Genomic DNA, 16,344 nt, shown 5'->3' with positions numbered 1-16,344 from the left:
GAGAGAGAGAGAGAGAGAGCTAGAGACACAAGCAGAGGGAGAAGCAGGCTCCATGCAGGGAGCCTGACGTGGGACTGGATCCCTGTCTCCAGGATCAGGCCCTGGACTGAAGGCAGCGCTAAACTGCTGAGCCACCTAGGCTGCCCCAATGTCCTGGTTCTTATGAAATTTACTGTGTTGTGATGAAAGAAGATAAAAAGTAACAATCATATATACATATATATGTATATATATATATATTTTTAATTGAAGCTTGATTTGCCAACATATAGTATAACACCCAGTGCTCATCCCATCAAGTGCCCTCCTCAGTGCCTGTCACCCAGTCACCCCATCCCCCTGCCCGCCTCCCCTTCCACTACCCCTTGTTCACTTCCCAGAGTTAGGAGTCTCTCATGGTTTGTCACCCTCTAATTTTTCCCACTCATTTTCTCTCCTTTCCCTTATGATCTTTTTCACTATTTCTTATATTCCCTGTATGAGTGAAACTATATAATGATTGTCCTTCTCTTGTTGACTTACTTCACATAGCATAATACCCTCCAGTTCCATCCACGTCGAAGCAAAAGGTGGGTATTTGTCCTTTCTAATGGCTGAAAAAAATAACAATCTTACATAATTTGAAGCGGTATATTAAGGGTATATCCAGCAACACAGAAGAGGGATGTAATTACCAAGCTAGATGATGAGGGCCAGGGAAGGCTGGCACTCTATCTAGTTATAAGAAATTCAGAGTACAGTTAATGCATTTTGTCTTGAGGATGACACTTGTCCTCCCAATAATTCAGACTCTTCCCAGAACCATTCCTAAGGACTTAGCTTTTCTCATAAATGCTCTAAGTATTTGTTCGTCTGTATCCTCAGTGAATGGAAGAGAGGTCAGAAACATGTCACTGCTTTGTAACCTAAGATCTTCAGCCTTGTCTACTGAATGAGTAACTGAATTAATATTCCTCCCTACACAATTTTCCTTTAAGAAGCCTATTCTTAAAAAAATAAAAAATAAAAAAAGAAGAAGAAGAAGAAGCAGCCTATTCTTTCCTGCCTTACAATCTGAGCCCCTACTTCTCTGGACATCATTCTCTACCTAACTACTTAGACAAACTGTTTAATTTCCCTTGACATTCTTTCTTCTGGACAATAAAAGCAAAATTGCCTTAGTTAGGCATTTTTCTTTTTCTTTCTTTTTTTTTTTTTTTGGTTTATATGATGAAAAATTTTACCTCATTTGATATTTTCTGTTTTCCTTTCCTCTTCTGCACACTTCCACGAGGCCTCCTGAGTGGTCCATGCTCAAGCTGCATAAGTCTGGCAGTCATTTTTAGTACCAGCTCTTGCTTTACAATGGAAAACCTAGAAATGTTTCATGTCTTTTCTTTTTTTTTTTTTTTGAAATGTTTCATTTCTTGTAAAGTGTTCTGAATCAGATGAGCTGAGAGTCAAAGAACAGGCTTTATCTGTGGTTACTTAGAGAACTCAAAGCCCTAAAAGTAAATGTCCTCTTAGAATTACCTGACAGAGCTGTTTATCTTCCATGACTTAGTACTTTAATCCAGTACAGGGTCTGACTGAACTGACTTGTGACAAAAGGATAGACTAGGATATCTCTTATCCCTTTATCTTTTCTCATTGGTAATGTTCATGAATCCATTATTCCTATGGACTAGAGAGGACCTCAGAAATTACAAGATTGGGTCATTTTAGTTGCAGGCTGGGGTTATGCAGAATATCCTCTGAATGAATTCACTGTCCTGCAGTGGGGCTCGTAGAGTGGAAGAATTTGTTGTTGAGTAAGGGCCAGGCTTAACATTTTTCAGCCTGAGTTTGGAGGTAATGCAGGGTCACTTCAATTATCTTGGAAATGAGAGTACTAGTAAACAGTGGAGAGACTATTTTGGAATAAGATAATAACATTATCAAAAACTACTTCCAGTTTGTAATAAGTATTATGCACCAGTTGATGTTATCATGCAGATTTTCTTGTTAGATCTGCTTATAGAGTGAATTACACCAATATAGTGAATTACACCAACAGAGGTTTTAACAACTCTGTTGACATACAATTCCCAAACCATACAATTCACCCTATTAAAGTGTATAATTCAATAGATTTAGTATAATCACAGAATTGTACAGCCAGCATCACATCTAATTTTAGAACTTTCATCCCACCAAAAAGAAACCCCATAACCATTAGTTATCATACATCCTCATTTCACACCAGCCCTAGACAACTGCTAAACTACTGTCTGCCTCTATTGATTTGCTTGTTATAAACCTTTCATATGAGTGGACTCATATAGTATGTGGTCTTCTGTGACTGGCTTATTTAATTTAGCATAGTTTTAAGGTTCATCCTCTTGTAGAATATATCAAGGTCACATTCCTTATTATTGCCAAGTAATATTCCATTGATAGATATACATTTATTTATTCATTCATCAGTTGTTAGACTGATTATTTCCACTTTTTGGCTATTATGAATAATGCAGCTATGCAGTGTTATTTACAAAAGCCAATATATGGAAGCAATTTGACTGTCCATGGACAGACGAATGGGTAATGAAGATGTGGTGTACATATGGCAGCTATAACAAAAGAAATCCAGCCATTTGCAATAACATGAGTGAACTTCAAGGTATTATGCTAAGAAAAATAAGTCAGACAGAGAAAGATAAATTCTATATGATCTCATATATATGTGGAATCTGAAAAACAAAGGAAAAGAAAATAAATGTGTTGCTTACCAGAGGTGGAGAAGGGATTTGATAAAAGTGGTCAAAAGGTATAAACTTTAGTTATAGGATAAATAAGTACTATGAATGTAATGTACAACTTAATGACTATGATTAATACCTATATATGGTATATATGGAAATTGTTAGAATAAATGCTGAGTTCCCATTATAAGGAAAATAAATTTCTTTTTTTCTTTTTTTTTGTATTTATATGAGATGATAGATGTTAAGTAAACTTACTGTGGTAATCATTTCACCTTTTATGTAAGTCAAATCATTGTGCCATATACCTTAAACTTATACAGTGCTGTATGTCAATTATACCTCAATAAAACTGGAAAAAACAATGCAGCTATGAACATTCATGTTTAAGTGTTTGTATGGACATATGTCTTCATCTTCCTTGGGTATACATCTAGGAGTGGAATTGCTGGGACATATGGTAACTTTGTGTTTAACTGCTAAGAATTGACAAAAACCAGACAGCAATGGGATATTTTCCCTAAGAAAATGTTAAGGACTGACAATAAAATTAGATCAAGATTGGGACTGAAGGGGGTTATCCCCAGTTAGATTGCTTTAAGTATCACAATCTGGATATAAAGGGTAGTAATAAAATGTATTTCCTAGACAACACTTAGAAAAGCTGCAAGTAAAGTTTCCATTAGTCATAACTTCCCAAGAGATTTTTCTGACTCAGACAGGGAGGTAGGTAGATTTTCTATGTTTTTTTTAAAGATTTTTAAAATTTATTTATGAGAGACAGAGAGACAGAGAGAGAGAGAGAGAGAGAGAGAGAGAGGCAGAGACACAGGCAGAGGGAGAAGCAGGCTCCATGCAGGGAGCCTGATGTGGGACTTGATCCGGGGTCTCCAGGGTCAGGCCCTGGACTGGAGGCAGCGCTAAACTGCCAAGCCACGGGGGCTGCCCTAGATTTTCTATTCATGTAAATTATTTCTACATGACGTGTCTCAAAGTACTTAGGGAAGACATTGTATAGATTTCACTGCCTGGAGTCAGATCTGAATCTTGTAAAATTGTGTTGTCCAATATGATAGCATTAGTTATATGTGGCTTTTACAATTAAATTAGTTAAAATAAAATAACATTTAAAATTCAAGTCCTTAGCTGTACTAGCCACACTTCAAGTACTCAATAACCACATGTGACTTGTGGCTACAATGTTGGACATTGCCTTCATTGCAGAAAGTTCTATTAGAGTTGTTCTAAAGCAGTGGTTCTTAAATGGATTGTGATTTCAGCCCCCAGAGACATCTGGCAATGTCTGGAGATATTTTGTTTTTTGTTTTTACAACTTGCAGAAGGGAGGGTGCTACTGGTATCTACTGGGTAGAGGCCAGGGATGATGCTAAATATCCTGTAATGTACGGGACAGCATCCACAACAATTAACTTCCAAAAATGTCATCAGTGTCTAGTTTGAGAAAACATCCTGCACAATAACGTCCAAACCTGGCTAGCACTTCTAAAGAATCACCTGTTAGGCTCTTAAAAAATCCATGTGCATGAGCTCTACCCCTGAGATTCTGATGAAGGATGTATGAAGAGAATCCAGGGATCTATATTGTTCAAGAGCTTTCCAAGTGATTCTTCTGATTGACCAGATCCAAGAATTATTGTGAGAAAGTAGACTGACTCTCAGCTCTTAATTCAGACAAAAATCACCTGGTAAACATTAGGAGTACTCCCAGAATAGATTAATGGCTCCAAGGCCATTACCTCGTCTGTTTAATTTCTTCAATTCCCTCTCAATTAATGGGGTCATTAAGCACTTAAGACTTACCTTAATTTCTCTCCTTTTAAAAAATTCTTTCATTCTGTGTAAATCCAGTTTGCAAATGATTACATCTTGTTAATTATTGTATACTTACTGTTTACAAACAGAACAACTGACCTAGAACATGTTTGGCAGCTGTCTTTGTTTGCTGGTGTTTAATGGGAAATAGCTGAGCAAATAGGCACACTGGCCCTGTAGGTGGTGTGGCGCACATGTCATCGCCCATTGCTCTGCTACCAACTAAATACATGGAAGTGGGATTTCATTTTGAGTGGTTTGAAGTTGCACACTTTGAAATCATTATGGTTCTGCTGAACTTAGAAAAATAAAATATAAAAATGAATTTTAGCTTTGAGACTTTTTTTTTTCCATTTCCCATCATTCTGTAATAAATGACAAAAAAGGAACAGTCCTTGATCTTAAGCCTAAAGGTAGTAATGGGGGCAGCCCGGGTGGCTCAGGGGTTTAGCGCCTGCCTTTGGCCCAGGGTGTGATCCTAGAGTCCCGGGATCAAGTCCCACGTCGGGCTCCCTGCATGGAGCCTGCTTCTTCCTCTGCCTGTGTCTCTGCCTCTCTCTCTCTCTCTCTCTCTCTGTCTCCCATGAATAAATGAATAAAATCTTAAAAAAAAATAAAGGTAGTAATGGAAAATGAGACCTAAACACAAGTACCTGAGAATAGGTGTTAAACATTCTAAGAGGGTAACATTTGAAAGGAAGAGATCCTTCTGGCTGGAGAGAGCTGGGAAATTTTCATGGAAGTAGCAGCACCTTTGGCTTTACCTTTACCCATTCAATATGTTTGCTGGTTCCTACCTCATGCTAGGTCCACCATATTAGGAGCCAGGGATAAGTAGGCACAATCTTCCTATTTATGGGATTTCGTTTCCTGGAGGCTAATCAGTCAGCCAGCAATTATTTATTGTGTGCCTACGGTGAGCCAAGCATCCAGACAGGTGATGATGATTCCAAGGGATCAGTGTTAAGATAGGGGAAGGACATGGTACAGTCCATTACAGGCTGGATTTTAATCACACTGAATTCTTTCTGAGCAGAGATAAATCTCTGACCTCACTTGCAAGGGCGGTATCACAGGGCTCTCACTTGCCCTCAGTGATAATTTAATCTGATAATTTGATCACGCAGCAGTATCTGCTTGCTGACATGCTGCCATTATCTGATGGATCACTAGGGTTGACTGGCATCTTTCAAAAAATCAGTGCCGAAGTGTAATTAAGAAATCACTGACCTGATCCTCAGTTTATTAATACCTCTGAGGAAGTTTTCTGAGAGAACTAATATGTATTGACTTTTGTTTGTAAATCTGGAAGCTGTATCAGTTGTGAGATTCCTTAGGAATATGATTCCCAGATAGTACACTTTGTGGTGTGAAGTTTAAAGTCTGGCTGGCTTTATTCAATTTCAAAAATGATGTTAAATTGTAAAACATTTCAAACATATCAAAAGTACAGAAAATAATATAACAGATACCTATATGTACTCCCCATAATGCCTGAAAGATCCAAGGGGTAGTGGAAGGGGGGTGGGTGGGGGGATGGAGTGAGTAGGTGACGGCACTGAGGGAGGCACTTGATGGGATGAGCACTGGGTGTTACATGTTGGCAAATCGAACTCCAATAAAAAATATATTAAAAAATGCCTGAAAGATCATGACATTTTGCTTTTTTTTTTCTCTTTTGCCTTCAGTTCTGTCTTTATTATTTTCTCTGGGACATAAATGAAATTAAACATTAAAGATATAGCTAAAGTTCCCCTTGCACCTACCACCCATTCCTTCAGGCTTTCTTCCTGCCAGGGGAAACCAATATTTTGAAGCTGATAATTTAGCATTCTAATTCTCATGTACTAAATGAGCATTTATAATAAAAATTTTAATTGAAAAATTAAAGTTTTTCTGTATGTGTAAGTATGTATAAATAATGCCTACTATTGTTTGCTTAATGTTTACACAAATGTACGATATTGGATAGAGCGTTTTGCAACTTATTTTAATTCAAAGTTATATTTTCAAGATATTTAGGTATATGTAGATTCAGTTCATTTATTTTCACTGCTGGACGGGAATCCATCCATTTCACTTTACCTGTAGTTCAGCTCTCCCTTTCCTGTAATAGTGTCTATGTGCCTTTTCTTGTTTTTTCTTGATTGATTCTGCAAGAGATCTGTCATGTTATTAATTTTTTCAAAGATAGGTATTTATTAATGTATCTATTTATAGGAATTTATTGTTTTTTTCTACTGTTAATTCTGGTTCTTTATTAGTTTTGAAGGTCTAAAAGGTTCTATCTTTAATTTTTGATAATTTTATTGAAGTCCAATTCATATACTGTAAGATTCATTGATTTTAAATATACAATTCAATGAGTTTTGACAAATGCACACAGTGGTGTCACCACAAACACAATCAACAACATTTCTATTGCCCCCAAAAGTTCTCTCATGCCATTTTACAGTCCATTCTTGCCATCTACTCATGAGCCCTGTCAATTACTCATCTACTTTCTGTTGTTAAAGTTCTACTTTTTCTAAAATTTCACGTGTTCCTATTTCATTTAGGATAATGCTGTTGTGATATATCCATGTTGTTACCTGTTGGCAGTAGTTTGTTTTTAATGCTAAGTAATTTTCATTTTCAAAAATGACTCTCTTTTGTTCCATTGATCCATGTATCTACATCAATCACTGTCTTGATTAAGGTAACTTTATAGTTTCGGTCTTATAATCTGGTAAGATAAACCTTCCAATTTTATTTATTTTTTTAAGCCTATTGTGAGTTTGGCTGGGATTGTGTTAAATCTATAGATCAATTTGAGGAGAAATGGCATCTTAACAAAATCAGAACCATGGACTATCTCATCACTTATTTAGATCTTTAATTTTTTTTTCAGAAACAGTTCACAATTTCCAGTATCTAGGTATTGCATATATTTTGTTAAATTTATCTCTAAGAAAAAAAAAATTATCTCTAAGTATTTCATATTATTGATGCTATCATAAATACTATTTAAAATTTCAAATTCTGGGAAATCACTGGGTGGCTCAGAGGTTTAGCGCCGCTTTCAGCCCAGGGCGTGATTCCGGAGTTCCGGGATCGAGTCCCACATTGGGCTCTCTGCATGGAGCTCTGCCTGTGTCTCTGCCTCTCTCTCTCTCTCTGTCTCTCATGAATAAATAAATAAAATATTTAAAAAAATAAAATTTCAAAGTCTAATTGTTCAATGCTAATATACAGAATTGACTTTTTTATATTGACTTTGTGTTCTGATGCCTACCAAACTTGATTTTAAAAATTCTTATTAGAATCACCACCCTTTTTCTTGACCTTATGAGGAACACATTTAGTCTTTTATCATCAAGTATGATACTAGCTATAGATGCTTTTTATCAAGTTGAAGAAGTTTCTCTCTATTCCTAGTTTGGAATTTTCGTCATGAACAGGAGATGAATTTTGTCAAATGGATTCTCTGCCTTTATTAAGATAATTATATGGTTTTTCTACTTTAATTTATTACTTTGGTGAATTACATCGACAGATTTTTAAATGTTAAATCAACTTTGCATTCTAATGAAAAATCCCATGAGGCATTTTTCCTTTATGTATTTCTGGACTTGCTATGTTAATGTTTTGTTAAGGATTTTTGCATTCATGTTTTTGAGGGATTTTGGTTTGTAGTTTTTTTTCTAATGGCTTTACCTGTTTTGGGTACTAGGGTAATGCTTACCTCAAAAAACAAGTTGTGAAGCATATTATCCTCTTTATATTTTTGAATTTTGAATTTTCTTTTGGGGCAGGTTTTTAATCTACAAATGCAACTTATTTAAATGGTCTGGGGCTAGCCAGACTATCATTTTCTCTTGAATGATCTTTGGTAGTTTGTCTTTCAAGGAATTTGTCAATTTTATCTAAATGGCATAAATTGCTCATAATATTCCTTTATTTTAAAATATGTAGCATCTGTAGTGTTGTCCTCTCTCTCATTTCTTTTTTTTTTTCTTTCTCTCATTCTTATTTGTGTCTTCCTTCTTTCATGTTTGATCAGTTTGACTGACCCGAGTCAGACTTTTGATCTGAGTTTTGTCACTTTTAATTGGTCTTTCCAATGAACCAGGTTTTGGTTTCACTGATTGTTCTTTGTTATTTTTTTCTATTTTATTGACTCCTGCTCTGATGTTTATTTTTTCCTTCCTAATGCCTATGAATTTAATTCATTTAATTCACTTTTTTATGATCTTAAAGTAAATTTTTATAACATTAAATCAAGAGCATTTAATAATATAAATTCCCCTCAAAGCACTGCAGTGGTAGTGACTCATGCATTTTGATATGCTGCTTGGTAATTTTCATTTAATTCAATGTACTTTCTAATTTTCCCCATAATTTCTTTAGCCCTCAGTTATTTAGAAATGCGTGTTTAATTTCCAAATACTTAGAAATTTCCCAAATATCTTTTTGTTGATTTTTAATTTAACTCTACTGTGGTCATAACATACTTTTTGGGATTTATTCTTTTAAATTTATAGAGCTTGTTTTGTGATCCAGAATATAGCTTATGTTGGTAAATGTTTTGTGTGCACTTGAAAAGATGATGCATTCTGCTGTTGCTAGGTGGAATTTTTATAAATGGCAAATAGGTCAAGTTGATTGATGATAATGGTCAGGTGCCCTATACCTTTACTGATTTTCTTTTCACTTTGTCTATTACTGTTAAAATCTCCAACTAAAATTATGAATTTGTCCATTTGTCCTTTTATCTCTTAACAGATTTTGCTTCAGATATTTTGAAACTGTTATTATTGGATACACATTAAAGAATGTTATGTCCTTTTAATGAATTGACTCATATCATTGTGCAATTAACTTCTTTACCCCTTGTAATGTTCTTTGCTCAAAATCTGGTTCCTCTGATATTCCTATGCCACATTAGCTTTCTTTGGATTGTGTAGGTATAGTGCATATTTTTCCATCACCTTACTTTAACCTGTGTTTTTATATTTGAAGGGAGTTTCTCTTAAACAGCATATAATTGACTTCTGCATATAATTGACTTTTGTTTTCTTTTTTTTAAGATTTTATTTATTTATTCATGAGAGACACACGGCAGGGAGGGGGCGCAGAGACAGGCAGAGGGAGAAGCAGGCTCCATGCAGGGAGCCTGACGAGGGACTCAATCCCAAGACTCCAGGATTAGGCCCTGGGCTGAAGGCAGCGCTAAACCGCTGAGCCACCAGGGCTGCTCTACTATTTGTTTATGTTCCATACTTCCGGGTTTTTTTTCCTCCTTATTTTCCTGATTTTTCTTGCATTTTTCTTACTGGTCTTAATTAGAATTTTCATGATAGATTAGAATTAGAATAGATAGATGGAATGATAGGATTTTCGTGGTAGATTAATTGCAAAAAAATCTCTCATCTTTATACCTTCCTGAATCACGCACTTTGCAAATTGACTCTGAAGATCTGGCCATCAAGTGGAAGAGTTTATTTCTCTCCCTCTTGAATCTGGGCTGGACTTGTGAATCACAAGGTATATGTATTTTATCCCTTCAATTTCAATCTTTGTATATGGTGCTCCTTGGGTTTGTATTTTGTAAGTCTCATATAACTGGATTTTATTTTATTCTTTAATATTGCCTATAGTTATGGTCGTAATTTTACATTTTAAATAGATAAAAAACTATTTGTACTTATGTTTTTTTCTTTGTCTGAGGCTAATCAATATTATAGTCTCATTATCCCAAGTAAGATAATTCTTTTCATTGATTTTGCTTCATTCTTATGTATGCCTCTCTTCTAAATTATGTTGACATAGCCAACAATTTTACTTCTACATTATCATTAAACTTGCTTAAATAGTATTCTACTTTTATTTTGAGGAATTCTCAATTACATATTATTTCACAGATGTATCATCAGTAATTATTTAAATTTATGCTGATTATTCAATTAGAGATTCTTTTCTTTCTCATTTTGATCCTTCTGGTATCAAGAATTCTGTTGGCTGAAGTGAATCAAATCAAAAGGCCAGCCAACATTTAAGGGAAGGAGAAATAAACTCCACTCAGTGGTAAGATCTGCAGTCATTTTGCATTTTGGTTCTTCTGATACCTACCCACCTTCCAAAAGGTACCATGAAATCAGTGGTATAAAATTAATGGTGTCTTAGGAATGAGTTTGCTACATATACAGTAATGCCAGCTTAGCTCACTTCAGACATTACTCCTTCTTTAAGAAATATGTGTTGAGTATCTGTGTGGAATACACTGTATTAGGTGCAGGAGATACCAGCTGTGAGTGAGACAGATATGACTCTGGTCCTTACCTAACCCACAGCAGGTCTGTAGTCTATAGTCTCAAGGTCCTGTTAATTTGATGTTCTACATAATCTCAAATCTGACCCATCTTCCCTATATTTCCTACCTCTGCTCTAGCTCAAGCCCTTATCATGTCTCATATATGTTACTGCAAAAACCTCTTTCCCCACAAATCCATTTTCCACAAAGCTTTGTGGTTTGACTTCATCACTCCTTAAACTTAGTTTCAGGGTGAGGTTCAAACTCTATAGAATATCATGCTCTGTTCTCTGTAATCAAGTCCTTGCTACCCCTGACTGGATCTCTGAACAAGCTTCTCGATTTACTCTTGTGTGCCACTGATCTGATTTTAGTTCTCTGTGCATTTCATGCTATGTTTTTCTTTTTTTGCTCTAGTTTATGGTGTTCTGACATACCTACATGTCCTCTGTCTCTGCCAAGCCAACTCCTCCCCATCCTTCAAGGCTTACTTCAGTGCCACCTCCTGGAGCTTAGGAGAAGGGACAGAGCTGGGCCGTTCAGGAAATATGAAAAGGGACTTGAAGGCAAGGAGGGTGAAGCTGGTTGCTAGACTGAGGAAGGGCTGGATTAAAAAGAAGGATGTGGGGGCCAGGATGACAGGATGAAGCCTGGACCTTGAAACAGGACCAGGACAAAGAGCTCCTAAGGATGAGAGGGAAAAGAAGAGTGTGGGCTTGTGTGGGAAGTCTTAGCCTTCTAACTGTCCAGGATGGTTTCAGGGAAATGGGAGTATATATAGGGAAATGGAAACAGTGTCCTTCCACATACCATTTACAATGGTCCCATGTACCACATCTTGTAATATATATATATATATATATATATATATATATATATATATATATATCTCATATACTTGGAAAACATTTCAGCAATATAATTTTTAACAGCCATATAGTAATTCATTATATGATCTTAATCTCTTATTGATGGATCTTTACATTGTTTCTAGTTTATGTTATTTTAAGCAATGCTATACTGAATGTCCCTATAGCTAAATCTTTGCTCCCAGACACAATAATGTCCTTAGATGAAATGACAGGGGGTGGGAGAGAGGTTGTGGGAAATGAGAATGCCAGAGCAAAGGATATTGACAATTTAAAGGTTTTAACTATGGAGTTGTCAAATTGTCAAGGAATGCTTCAAATGCAAGTATATAGCAGTGTTGCCTCCCCCATGTCCTCATAACACTGGGTATTATTTAAAAAAAAGGTCAGGTTGTCCTTCAACACACACACACACACACACACACACTCACAATGGAATATTACTCAGCCATCAGAAAGGACAAATACCTACCATTTCCATCAACGTGGATGGAACTGGAGGGTATTATGCTGAGTGAAGTAAGTCAATCAGAGAAACACAATTATCATACGGTTCCACTCATATGATATACGTGTAAGAATGTAAGAAATGTAAGGAATGTAAGAATGTAAGAAATAGTGAAAGGGCCCATAAGGGAGATGTAGGAAACTGAGTAGTGAAAAATTAGAGAGGAAGATAAACCATTAGAGACTCCTAATTCTGCAGAAGAGGAGGTGGGTGAGGGGATGGGGTAGGTAACTGGATGATGGGTCTTAAGGAGGGCACATGATGAGATGAGAACTGGGTGTTATACTGTATGTTGGCAAATTTAATTTAAATAAAATATAAACAACCCCCACAACCTCCCAAAACCAAAACCAAACAAACATAAAGTCAGGTTTAATTGTATCTTAGGTAGAAAAGACCACTTCCTTTAGGAAGTGACAGAGTGACTCAGGATGTGAGATCATCACTAAGTTCGTGCTGCCTCCTGGTGGCACCTACAAAAAACCAGACGACACAAAAAACCCAGTCTAACTGAACTATCAGAACAAGTCATCACTGTTAATTCATTTGGGGTTAAAGTGATAGAAAGTGAGTAGCAGAAACATAGAAAAAATGGACCTGACTCTGGGATATTGGAGGAAATTAAAACTGGAGGAAAAAATTCTTATCCACAAATATAACATATGGTATGAGTGTATGATGCATTCAGAGGTGATTGGCTAAAATGAATGATAGAAAAAAATTAATGTTTAAATGGCTGGTTCTCAGGGGGGATCGTGTGCAGCTTCCTTGAAGGGGAGGTGGGAGCCACTATATTTTATGTATTTAACATCTGTTTCTCCCATAGGATGGTGAAGACAATAAAGCTCAAAGAGATCAAGAGATTTGTCCAATGTCAGTCTTCTAGGGTAATTGTTTCATTGCAAAGAACACTCTTAACAGTGGTTATCTACTCCAGATCTTAGATTGGTTTGACAAAGCAGGGTCAGTTTTACTTTTGTATTGTTCCTAAGTGTAAGACACCATATCCCTATTAGGGACAAAGGAGGAAAGGAGAAGGGAGAGCTGCAAATGTAGATGACACCCATGTGGCCCTAAAAGGAGTTGCAATCTACTTCTGTTTTCCAGAGTTCCATCCTCTCGTAATCTCATCCACTCCTGAGATTGCAAATACCACCTGAATGGTGATGCATTTGCCCATTTATTTATTTATTTATTTACTCACTCACGAGAGACTCAGAGAGAGAGAGAGGCAGAGACGAGAGAGGCAGAGACATAGGCCGAGGGAGAAACAGGTACCATGCAGGGAACCCGATGTGGGACTTGATCCTGGATCTCCAGGATCACGCTCTGGGCTGAAGGTGGCTTTAAACCGCTGAGCCACCCGGGCTGCCCGTGCATTTGCCCATTTAATCTTTCACTCAAGGTTCACTGAGTAAAAGCAATGTGCTCAGTATCGCTTCTATGAGACATGATGTTGTAGGATAAGCAGACATCAAATAGTCATGTGAATGAATATATATTTACATATTATGATAAGTGAAGGAAAAAGTCCAGGTTGCTATGAGAAACTAACTTGGTGTTAGTGGTTCTTAAACTTTATTGCTCTTGCATTCTTAATGCTCTCATATTTATAATGATTGATTGAGGACTTGGCTAGATTCTTCAACTCCTGCTTTTTCTTCTTTTTGTTGTTAGTGCTAAAATTCGAGACCACTTGACTTGAAAAAAAAATTTCCTACCCAACCTTCAGAATTATCTACTTTCTGAATTTTGGGGAAGCTTAGCAAAAGGCCTTATCATAAATTACCAAATTATATGTGTTCTTCTTTCACCTTGAAGTGACAGCAGATATATTTAGAAAATACACTGCTAATTTCAACATTCCTTTTTAAAACTTTTTTCTTTTTTCATCGAGATATAGCATATATAATGTGCATTCATCTTAAGTGTACTTAAGATCAATGAACTTTTAACATGAAGCTAATTTATAATAATAATTGTTATTTATTTGATAACATTTACTTTTATAATGTATTAGTTTCTATAAAACCCTGGAATTGAAGATTTGCTGAATTCAACATATGAAAATTCCCACATGTAACCTAATTGTTTAGCCAAATATGACTCATTTTTCAACAGAACAAGTCTGACTTTACTTTTCATTTCAAATCAACATATTAATAAGCATCACTCTGATAATTATTCTAATTATAAGATATATTGCTAAATAAGGAAAAGACCCTTGCCATGAGTTTGTAGCCTGGTTAAAGTATCTCTGCTTTAAAAGTTCTTACTTACATTTTTTAGTTTGGGTTTGTGCTAATAGAACCCTCCCTTGGGAACACTGTATTTTTCAAAAGGTCAAAAAGATGAAAGAAAAAAAATGAAAATTGTTTTTAATATTAGCTAGGGTTGTCAGATAAAACACAGGATGTACAGTTAAATTTGAATTTCAGGGACTAATAATTTTTTTATTTATTTATGATAGTCACAGAGAGAGAGAGAGAGGCAGAGACACAGGCAGAGGGAGAAGCAGGCTCCATGCACCGAGAGCCCGATGTGGGATTCGATCCCGGGTCTCCAGGATCGGGCCCTGGGCCAAAGGCAGGCGCCAAACCGCTGCGCCACCCAGGGATCCCTAGGGACTAATAATTTTTCAGTGTATATCTGGGGAATCCGTATATTGAAAAAATTTATCGGAAATTCTAATGTAACTAGGTTTCTGTATTTTTACTTACTAAATCTGGCAACTCTACTCTTGTTTAACTCTATATTATGTCTATTAACAACCTGACCTGACATGCACCAAAACACTCCATTTCTAATGCTTTGTCTTTCAGAAAAATTTGAATAATACTGGGAAAGGAACAGCTAAAAGTTTCACTGTTGCTACTATTTTGAACCGTTGAGTATTTGTTTGGTGTTTGAGGGGGATTTATACTCCAGGGCTAAATTAAGTATAATGGTAAATAGAGGTAATAGAGACATACTTTTATTTCACAAAGTAGGGACAGGGCAGTGATGAAAGGGAAGGAGAAAAGGAGGACTAACTATATGCTTCAGGCTTGTGGGTAGCTTGGTTCTCAGGCAGATCAGATTAGGAAAGACTACACATGAAATGTGAGGGTTTGGAAGTTGAATCCTTTAAAACTATTATGCCATCACCCTTTTGGGAAGTCTTTGGGTATTTCTAAGTGCAGGGTTCCAGTTTGATGACTACTGACCCAGACTCTAGGGAAGTCTTCTCAGGGGAAGTGGCATTATAGCTGAGAAATGAAGGATGAGTAGGAGTAATTTAAGTATAGGCGACAGATGGTCCATCAGATGTTCACAGAAATTCCTCCCAGCAGATAAGTTAGAAAGGGGAAGGTGATAATTGAAGTTAAAATGCTCCCAGGTTTCTGTATTGTCTAAGAGGAGGGTAAGCACACTGATTAACTTCAGAATTCCTTCAGAATTAAATAAGCGTTACAGATTGTAGGGTGATCTCTAAAAGATGGTAACAGAGAGAATAACTTCCCAAGTGGTAGAGAAGAAAGTGGCAGATGGGGGTGGGGTAGAGAAGGAGGAGTTAAAAAAGCTTTTCCAGTCACTCTCAAAGCAAACAATAACAGAGAAACCTAAAAAAAGTATCAAAAACTTAACACATAAAATGGTAGGAATGAATCACAAAATATTAGAAATCACAATCCATGTCAACAGACCAAAGGTAAAAAGAAGCTTCTATGTCTGAATAAATAAACATTGAACAAACAAAAAAAACAAACTGAACGACATGTTACTTACAAAAGACACAGAAGATTAATAGGAAAAAGGGCAGGAAAAGATAAACTAAGGCAAATACCAACTAAATGAAAGCTGGCATAGCTAGATCAATACCACACAAAATAGACTTTAAGGCAAAACCTTTTTGGACTTGAAGAAGATTATTACAAATGGATAAAATGGTAAATTCATCAGAATTTTGTGTACTTTGTAAAATATAATCAAAATATAGAAAGCAAAAATTGGCAGATTTACAAAAAGCTGACAAAAATCACTTTCTGTACCTGATACTTGGAAAAATTAACAACTTGTTGTGATGGGTATATGTTTTCAAAAAAGACCAGACACTAGGTCATGAAGCAGGTATCAAGAAAT

General features: G+C 36.1%; 1 protein-coding gene across 22 annotated transcripts in view; it reads left to right on the top strand.

Annotated features, from left to right (window-relative positions):
• Window positions 1-16,344, top strand: part of TDRD15 (tudor domain containing 15) — an 80,836-nt gene that overhangs the window by 22,839 nt on the left and 41,653 nt on the right. For 9 of the 22 annotated variants that reach the window (XM_041755182.1, XM_041755178.1, XM_041755179.1 and 6 more), the window contains one exon: window positions 532-569. The exons of the other annotated variants lie outside the window; for them this stretch is intronic. The gene's annotated coding sequence lies outside the window, so the exon portion shown is untranslated. The remainder of the gene's footprint in view (window positions 1-531; window positions 570-16,344) is intronic. 22 annotated transcript variants of the gene reach the window in all.

This window comes from Vulpes lagopus, chromosome 5 (assembly GCF_018345385.1).
Source record: "Vulpes lagopus strain Blue_001 chromosome 5, ASM1834538v1, whole genome shotgun sequence".
In the NCBI taxonomy this organism is placed as follows: Eukaryota; Metazoa; Chordata; class Mammalia; order Carnivora; family Canidae; genus Vulpes; species Vulpes lagopus.
This window is presented reverse-complemented; position numbering and strand designations above follow the sequence as displayed.